We start from the raw sequence: 10,378 nt of genomic DNA on the forward strand, positions 1-10,378 counted from the left end.
GTTGGGTAACCACCCTGAAAATAAGCAGTAACTTAAAAAGTTGGGAGAAGCTCATGAAGGCAGGTAGGCTAGGGGCACTCTTCCTAGACAGGGTACCTAGAAGCTGGAAAGGGAAGGCAAGCACCCCGGGGGTGAGGGAAGCTGGTTGTACAAGGGCAGGAAGGAGTGCCGATTTGGAGGTGTTTGGGAAGCAAGGGTACTATGATCTGAGCGCATGTGACTGCCTGGGCTGCTGCTGAGGGCACAGAGCCTGTGAAGACCATGGGAGTCTCCCCAGGCCTAGTGGATGTGCTGTGAACAGCTGTGGAGTATGGTAGGTCATTCCTTTAGGCATGAGTTTCATCACCTTGAACATGGACAGTGACTCATTGCATGGGACAGCTGTTAGAATGAATGACACAGTGTAGGCTGAAACAGGCGTGCTCTATAGCCCTGGCAGGTTCCAACACTGACAGTATTGCCCAGGCTGGTGTACGGCTAGTGTCAGACCTCCTGCCTTAGTGCTGTGAGTTCTGGGATTACAAGGAATCGCTCCGATACCCAGCCTTAATAGTGTCTTTTAATGAGCTAAAGTTTTAAATAAAAAGCAAGAATCTTTTTCTTTTTTTAACTGATTTTTCATCTTGAGTACTGTGTTTCTGTACCATGTTCACAGTAATAGTCTTGCTTTCTCAAAAATCTTATAATTTAAAAGCCTATACATTTAGCACACATCACTCTTAGGCTGATGTGTCCGAATAGCATGAGGTAGAAGCCAACACTGACTTATTCTTTATAGTTCCTTGCCTGGCCTGGTGTTGACAGCTCTGGCCTCCTTCTTGGCACATCTTGACTATTCCTTATCTCTCAGTGGACGTCCCCAACCCCAAATAGACTGCAGTCTCATCTTGAGCTCTCCATAACTCACCCTTTATTTTCATTGTTAAAGATAGATTTTTAATAATGTGTATGTGTGGATATTTGCATTTGAGTGCAAGATGCCCACAGAGGCAGAAGAGGGCATCTGATCAGCCGGACTGGAGTTATAGGCAGCTGTGAGCTGCCTACAGGCTCCCACAACTCATTTTTTTTCTTTTAACTTTTTTTTTTTTAATTACACATCATGCAATCCCACTGATTTCCCAGTCCTTCCATATTCACTCTCCGACCTTTAACCTCCTGCTCCAAAATAAAAAAACTTAAAAAAATAACAACCGTTGCTGACTCCTCTGGCTATAATCTGAGCGCATCCACTCTGTCATTTGAAGCTGTCTCTCACACCCATCACAGCTGTTGTGTCTCCAGTTTTGCTGCTCATGTACCATTCCACTCCTCTGCGTTTTCCACTTCTCTGTCACATACTTACTCATCATAGTGGCATTAGAAGCCATGGTGTGTCACGCAGTATACCCAAACAGTTTTTGCCCAAACAGCTTTACTTACAAAAGTTCATTGCAATGAATCGTTGGTCTGGTTCAAGGCATCTGGCTTGTGCTATACATCAATCCTGGACCCTTACTCAGACTTCTCTTGTATATTCTGCTGTTGCCCTAAGTTATGGAGATCCTGTGGCTTCGGTTTTGAAGGCCTGGCACTTCTCATCCAGCAGCTCATAGACAAGGTAGATGTTGGGGTGGGCTAACTCAAAGCCCTGAATTTTAGCGTGGGTGGTAGCTGAGTTGGTCAGCCTGCCAGCTCTCCCATGTCCTTGCACTGAGGCCAGCTTTCCCTTGACCTGTGCCACCAGGGCCAGTGTTAGGGCCTGAGAATCTTTTGAAGAAAGACCCCAGACTCAGTAAGCAAAAGCAAAGAACATTTATCCTGCAGAAACTTCCAGCATGCAGGGGCCACCACATTTGAAACATGGTGTCCCAGAAGCAGGCACACAGGCTCAGTTTAAAGGCAGTTAGGGATTTCCTAGTGTGGTGAGGTAACCTTGACATTGATTGGTTAGTGACGATCTAAGGGGCAGCTGGGCGGGGGTACCCATGATTGGATGTGCCTAGGGAATTTCCAGGGCAGGGATTGAGCCATTGTCAGTATGTCAAGCTTGAGCTGATTGGCTGCCCATAGTCAGGCCAGATGTTGAAGTTCAGACTAATTGGTTGCCCTTGGTTAGGGGTTTTTCCAGGGACTTTCCAGGAACTGTCAGAGAAACAGAAAGTCATGCCTGGTTCGGGCTGAGTTCAAATGAAGCCTGTCATGGAGTCAGGTTAGCTAAGGAGCCTAGCCAGATCGGAGCCTAGCCGTGTGGGATTCTGTAATTAGAGCTCCTCACTAGCTCTCCTGCACTGCCCAGGTGAGGGGTGGGTCCAGCTCATCATGGCCCTCATATGTCAACATGGCTTCAGGTGGCAGGCTAGACCACAGCCATCCGCATGGCCTTTGGTGGTAACACAGATCCAGGCTGCAATAGGGCCGTGGACCCAGGAGATCAGCATGGTCTCAGGTGGCAGCAGAGGCCTACAGCAGGCTGTTCCTCACTGCCATTGCGTCTCCAGTTCTGCTTCTCTTCATATAGCACAAAGCCAATCTGCTTCTCGGTCTCTTCCATCTCTCCACTACATACTTGCTCTTTGTAATGGTACCTAACTGCCCACACCTCAAGACAGTGGGGAGGCCTTTGCTACCAGTATCATTCTTGATACTGGTTGTGTGGTAGATTTTCCAAGAGAAACAATAGGATGTGCTCAAGGTAACAGTGGGCTCAGCTATACCTTTCCTTGGTCACACCGGAGTCCCAGAGGGGTCCTGACCAGGAAACTCTATCCTCCGGGCTTGCCACAGTGTTGAGGGGCTTCCCCTCCTCAACCCAAACTTCCAGTATGAGAAGCTCAGTGTCTTCCCCCTGCTCCAGCTGCTGCCAGCTCAGAAAATCACACTTTTATTTAAGTGCAGCTCTTACTGTGCCTTAGCTCCAGTTCCTCAGGGAGTCCTGGTCTTCAAGATGAAACACATCAAAAGTCTTTGACAATGTCTACTGTCACTGTCACAGGATCCCCTTGTCCTGCCTCCCTGCCTCATACCTTTTCTTTATTGTTACATCCTCACACCAGCACACCCGTGCCAGCTGCTGTGTCTCAGAGTTTGATTAAAGTCTGACCCTACCCGCCTACTAACTAGAGACCGCACAGGTAAGGGGAGCCATCACATGAGGTGCTCCCACTTCATACACCAGCTGCAAATCCTGGCATCACCATGCCACCCATGCTTAGCTTGGTTTTAGGGCAAGAATTTCTGTAACTCCCTGCAGACTAATTTGCTGGGATGACTCAACTCTGAAAGCAACAGTGCTTATGACCTCAGTTTCATCAGCCAAGTAGAAGAGAGGACTACATCAAGGTCACGAGGGTAGGATGAAGGAGCCTCTGCCCCATGAAGATGGCGCACACTCCTGGTGCTTCAATATTTGTACTGAGATGCCAGAACGGCGTAGACTTTTCTCTCAGAAAAAGAGAAGGCTGAGAATAGGATTCCTATGTATCTAGCCCTTTAGGAGTTGGAGGCAAGTGGATCAGGAGTTCAAGATCATTCTCAGCTATATAGCCTGGGCTGCATGAGACATGTTTCAGAGATATAAGAGGTTTGGGAGGGGAGGAAATGAGTAAATGTACTAAAAGTTTATCTGGAAATGTCAGTTTTCAGCTCTGGTTTCTTGTTTTGGGTCTGGTGATTCTGGGCTCCAGGGTTACAGTACAAGTCTTCTCGGAGGAATTTGTATTTAACAGTGATCTCTTGGAGAAGGAGAGATGTACCTGGGAATTACAGAGGTTGACATGTTCCTGTGCCCTCCTCTATCAAGTCATTCAGGCCACTTAAAAAAAAGAGAGGCTTTGATTTTATGACCCAGTTTGTTTATTTGGATTCCCGTGTTCTCACCTGGTTGTGAATCTTCTATTAGAATTCTCTCTCCTGGGTAGATCATTAATTAGGATGTTATCTCTCACATGGTTGAATGTTGGTTGCCCTTTGAACTTTGCTTTGGGAGCCGCTTTAGTTTGCAGCTCCCTGAGTTGCCATGGTAGGTATCTAACAGATGGTATGCTTAAATAAGAAGACCTTCAAGTCAGCAACTGTGGCCTTTCATACCTTTAGACCTTAATCAACAAGTGATATGAGCTGTTCATGGAGCTGGTGAGGCCAGTGCTGTGTGATGTCACAGGAAGGAGTGATGACCTGCACAGAGGAACACAACTCCTGCCCAGGAAAAACCCAGACATGGAGGGAGGAGAATGCATACCCTGACTAACCCACCCTTCTATTGTAGCTCTTGATTCAGAGGGCTGGCTGAACCCTACTAGAAGGCAGAGAATTACAGGCAGGTGAGATGATACCGTGCGTAGGGCAGTTTCTCAGGGGCACAGCACCCTGGCAAAGGTGGGAAAAAATCGGTTCAGATAACCAATTAGAAACTTAGAATTTCACCCCCTGACTCACATTGTCAAGAGTAGCGGCTGGTCACTCTTGGGGGAAATTTTGTATTAAGTATCAACAGAGGTAGGATTCAGGCTATGCTTGGAGCAATGCCCAGTGGCTCCAGGGAAGTGCTTATAGACACTTGCTTTTCAGGGGAGTAGAGGCTGCCTGACAGGGCCTGGTCAGGAAGTTGGGTCAATTCAATGGCTTCAAGTTCATCTTTTATTGCTTCTCAGAGCTCTGGTGGTGACTGTGGTTCCAGCTGTTTCCAGGCTGGCTCCTCCAGAAAGGAGAATTTTTTTTTTTTTCTCCTCAGAACACACAGGCAGAATGCAGCTTGTACCTGAAGCTCACCAGTGGGTAACACTGGCTAAGGACACAATTCTCCTATTGTTATTCTCAGATTTTTTTTGTCCCTGTTGGGAGAAGAGTGATCTGAAGATTGTCCTGGCCTCATGTCTCAGCTAAGACCCAAGGAACTCAAGTCTAAACTCATAAGGGAGTTGGCAGAAAATTTGAAATTTGACCCAAAATCACTTCTCCCAGCCCCTAGCCCATGCCTCACCTGGCAAGGGGCACAAGGAGGGCACAGGAGCCAACACTACAATGTGGAGCAGATGTGAAGGGAGGAGCTTAAAATAGCCAGCATTCTTGGGGATGTCACTGGCCCAAAACACGTTATTGAAATGTGTGAAGTATGCAGGGGACCTGCCCTCTTGAAATTTCCCATATTCTAGAAGTGAGTAAGTTGGCGCTGAGAGCAGAGCACAGCCAGAGCGAGCCTTCTGGCCCTGAGGTAGAGTTCAGCTGGAGGGTGAGGTGGGAATCAGGACTTTATGTTTCTCTTTATTGGCTCAGAACACAATTCTTCTTTCTAATGAGCTGAGCAGAGATGACTGAAGTGGACAGTTTACTCTGGGAGTCATGGTGGATTGAAGCGTGGTTTCATCATCATTCTCACCTTACAAAGAATTCTGCCAAGGTGACAGCTCGGCTGGTGAAGTGTTTGCTGTACAAACAGGAGGAGCTGAGTTTGACACCCAGGACCCATGTAAAAGAGTGGAACATAGTGTGTACACTGGGGAGGGGAGACATGTGGATCCCTGCGGCTCCCTAGCCAGCCAGCCTAGCCTAATGGATGAGCTCCTGGCGAAGGAAGAGGGCTGTCTCAAGAAGGTAAGGGGGGCAGCTCTCGAGGAGCAACACCCAAGGTTGACTTGTGGTTTCACATACATGTGCAGCTGCACACAGACCCTAACACGTGCATCTTCATACACATACATGTACACAGGCACACATATGCAGAGAGACACAGAGAGAGAGAGAGAGAGATGCCTCAGATCCCTATAGTTCCGGGCATGTCTTGAATCAGCTCTGCTCGATTTGAATAGAGATTTAGATATGCGAGTGATCAAAAGCCTGGTTAGGCATGCCATAACCAAAGGGAAAATTGAACTGACAGTGTGAAGGTGAGTGACTTATTCAAATCAAGGAGTCTAAGCTTTAATAACTCTTTAGTTCATTAGTATTCTGATGTGGAAAGGGGGGTATCTTCTTAGCTTTCAAATTAATGTTTCAGTATTTGAGAACTTCAGTCACAGGGGTTGAGGGTCTCTGCCTTGCAGTTGGGTTGGTGCTGTGGAAATTCTAGGCAGCTAGGGGAGGTGAAACAGTGATTTTGGTGAGTGTGTCCCCCATCACAGTGAGTGTGTTCCAGCAGTGGCAAAGGTCAAGGAGGTGTTGAGCCATGCAAGTAGCAGGTGAGAATCGTTTTTAATCAACAACTGATGCTACAGGTGACCACGCCCCGAGATAAACCTCGAGTGAACCCTCCTTCCCCTTGACCACACACCTGCTGAAAGCCTATCTTCCCCTAAGCCTACACTGCTCTCATTTCCCAACCATATTCTGTATGCCATTTGCCCCAAAGCTTTCTGGGGTGGCGCTCAGCATTTGATCTGTGCTTGGGTTCTCTGTGTTCCTCCTGGTGTTTGGCTGCTCCTGTCATTTATCTTTCCTGCAGCTGCCGTGTGCTTCAGAAGCAGACTGTTTATTACCGAAGGGCACAGCACGCATTTTATGTCTGTGTGGCTCCTACAGTCATGCCGTATACCCCCATTAAGTTCAATAAATATTAAAGGAAAATGGTCCTTTTTAGACTTCACTCGGCAGGACTCAAAGGGATTGTTTTATGCACAAAGTTCAAAAATAAGGAGCCAAACCCAGCAAAATCGTTTCCTTTTACGTTCTTCATTTTGATGATGTCTCCAAGGTATGGTTTCCTAGATTCTTTATGTCCCTAATATAGTCCAAATTACCTTATGTTTCCATTTTATCTAATAGAAAGGAGGTGACATGTAAGGGTATAGGGCCTCCGGTCACCTCTAGTCATAAACCAAAGACTGCTGGAGTAGTTGCAAAACAGGTCACACCAGAACATTTTATTAAAGACTTAAAAAACTCCATCTTGTACTAGGAAATTATATCCCATAAACTTAATTCACACTGGGAGGAATGTTTGGAAGTTCTGGAAACCTTGGAATGTAACTCAGGCAACTGGGATTAGGCAGATTAGGGCTACTCTGGGTAAAGCCAGGAAGCACCATTCTGATGCAGACACTTCTTGGAGGTCATTCAGCAGACCCCACCTTGAAACTTTCAGACAAAGGGAAGGAGAAAGGGGAAAGCAGTTGTGAATGATCCCAGTTCTGTCTAACTTATTTATACCTGTAAACTCTGCAGCTCACTCCCATGCAGGGTCCCTCAGGGTTATTCTGCTGAACTTTCATCCTGAAATCAAGTTCGCCTCTGATCCCACACCCTGCTTGGAGAGGGCACCATCGAGATGATAGTGAACATTTTGAGGATGCATCTCCCTCTCATGTGTTTCTACCTGGGAGGTTCTTACACATGTCAAGTTCAGTTGCCAGCCTGAGGTACCTCCTTGGCCAACTCTGTAACACAGCTACTGTGTGCTGATCTTGAGGAAACACTCCTAGATTTCATTTTCATGATGATGGTCTCTATCACCATTAACTTCTCAGTTCTAACTGACCTGTATTGACTTTCCCAAAGGTTTCACTTCAGTAGTGCTGGTCTCTTGTTAATCAAAGCTGAACACAACCAGAAAGTTTGAACTCAAAATTGCAAAGGGTTACAACAGAAACTTTAAACTTCCCCCTGAACTTTATGAGCCAGGCTTCCGTCATCTGCATTGATCTTGGCCTTATCTTCCAAGCTCCCACAGAATAGTTCACCAAGCTTTGAACATTCAACAGTTTTTCTAGCTCCAATTTTCAAAATCCTTCCACAATCCTCCTAAAAACAACATGGTCAGGTCTTTCACATCAAAACCCTATTCCTGGTACCATTCTCTGTCTTAGTTAGGATTATCATTGCTGTGATGAAACACCATGACCAAAGCAACTTGGGAAGGAAAAGAATATATATATATACACACACACACACATATATATATATACACACATATATATATATACATATACAAGGTCTCTCTGTGTAGCCTTGGAGGTCCTAGAACTCTATAGATCAGGCTGGCCTTGAACTCGCAGAGACCTGTCTGCCTTTCCCTTCTTAGTGCTAGGACTAAAGACAGTATCACCATCGGAATGAATATGTTCTTATTTATTTGTTTATAATGATCTTTTGCTGTTTTATTTGAGATTATTTTGTTTTCTAAAGAGGTAAGTATGTGGGGGGGCATGTGCATGTGATCATGCATGTACAGGTGTGAAAATGCTCAGAAGCTCAGAGGGTGTCAGAACTCCTGGAGTTGGAGTTACAAGTGAGCCACTTGATACGGGTTCTGGGAACTGAACCCAGACCTCTGGAACAACAGCTGTATTCTAATCACTGACCAATCTTTCTAGCCCTGGAGGAAAGGGTTTATTTGGCTTATGCTTCCACATCACGGTTCATCATGGAAGGAAGTCAGGACAAGAAGTCAAAAAGGGAAGGAACCTACAGGCAGGAACTGGTGCCAAGTCCATGGAGGAATACTGTTTACTGTCTCGCTCAGCCTGCTGTCCTATTAAACCAACCTAGGCCTGGCACCGCCCACAATGGGGTAGGCCCTCCTCCATCAGTCACTAATTAAGAAAATGTAGGCCTGCCCAGTCTTATGGAGGAATTTCCTCAGTTGAAGCTCCTTGCTCTCTGATGGCTCTAGCTTGAGTTAACATTACACAAGTCAGCACACATACCATTCCATAATTGGAAATAGAGAGCAAGGAAATATTGCATACCTGCTTGCTCTTAGCTCAGTTTATTCACTCTTACACAGTGAGGATCCTCTTCATGGGACTGGTGCCACCACAGTTGGCAGGTCTCACGTCAATTCATATAATCAAGACAGTCCTCTATCAACATGTCCATAGGCCAATTTGATACTCAGAGTCCCTCACTGAGACGCTCCTTCCAGGTGATTCTGGATTGTGATAAGTTGATTAAAACTAACCATTAAAATTTGTATTCATCAAATGAGATGAATGGAAAGATATTCATTGGATTCTTGGGAAGGCTATATGAGCGATATTTTTAAAATACTCAGACACAGTAGCAGGTGCCTGCCAGCACTCAGCAGTGATATCTGATGCTAATAAATTTAAATGTAAGTTCTCTGAATACTTTATATATCTACACTAGGGGTCTTGGCCTCAGGGTGCATTTCTTTTCCAGTGTTTCTATCTCAAGTTTCTAATATGTGTGTCACTGAATGAAATGGATAGGGGGCCTCTACCTATAGTGAGATATATGATTGTGGGAGTAAAACTTTTAGAAGGAGTCTACTGAGAAATCTGCAGAGAACCTTGTACTTACTTTATATTTCTGTGGATTTTAAATATAGTGTGCACCAGTCACTTGAAGACCTTGTTATAACAGATGTCTGGGCTCCACTGCTGAGTTTTTGATTCAGTAGATTTGGCAGACAGCTTCCCTAATGGCCTCCGATAATTCCTTCTCCTCTGTTCATGTCCTTGAGCATGGATGGGACCTAGTGGTTCGCTCACTTTTAATGGATAGAATATAGTGGAAGTTGTTGAATGTCACTTCCAAGACTAAACAGCATCATGATTCCGATGCTGGTTTCTTTGAGGAAAGCCAGCTGTCTGTTGTGAGTTACTCTATAGTTGCTCTATATAGTTACTCTCTCCTCTACGGCTGGCAAAGACAGGAGGCCTGCTGCCAGTCATGCTAATGAACTTCATCCTTGAGATGACCACTAGCACACACCGAAACTGCTACCGTATGACAGAAGCTGTACTAAGGGCATTCAGGTGGAGCTGTGCCTCAGTTCCCACCTGTCTTGGTTTAAATGAAAACTGCCCCCATAGGCTCATATATTTGCATGCTCAGTCACCAGTTGATGAAAGGCTTGGAAAGGATTAGGAGGTGGGGCCTTGTTGTAGAGGCATGCCACTGGAGGTGAGCTTGGAGGTTTCAAAAGCTCACCTCAGGCCTTGTCTTTCTGTCTGCCTGCCGCTTGTGAATCAGGATGTGACGCTCTTAGCTGCTGCTCAAGCGCCATGCTTGTCTGCTTCCTGCCGTGATGACAATGGACTCTCTGAAACTGTAAGCAAGCCACAACTAAATGCTTTCTTTTATAAGAGTTGCCTTGGTCATGGTGTCTCTTCACAGCAATAGAGCAGTAATTAACACACGATCCCATGGCAGCTATGAGATTAAAATGTTTTAAACTACCCAGTTTGGGGAGTAAACTTTTGCCTAGCAGTAGATGACTAATACAGCAGTTCTGAGGCAAAGTGTCTCTCTTTACCAAGTTCCCAGATGATGTGGATACTGCTGGCTTGGAGCAGCCAATGAGAGAGCAGCTTAGGGGTAGCGAGGTGTCACTCAAACAGACTTCTCAGATGTAGGGCAGGTAAACAGCCATCTACCTGCTCACTCTGCTTTCTGTGTCCTCCCCGCCAGCTGCAAACTCTGACTGCATTCACTGGTCCTT

The sequence above is a fragment of the Psammomys obesus genome, unplaced genomic scaffold (genome assembly GCF_907164565.1).
Source record: "Psammomys obesus unplaced genomic scaffold, mPsaObe1.curated_primary_1811, whole genome shotgun sequence".
Lineage (NCBI taxonomy): Eukaryota > Metazoa > Chordata > Mammalia > Rodentia > Muridae > Psammomys > Psammomys obesus.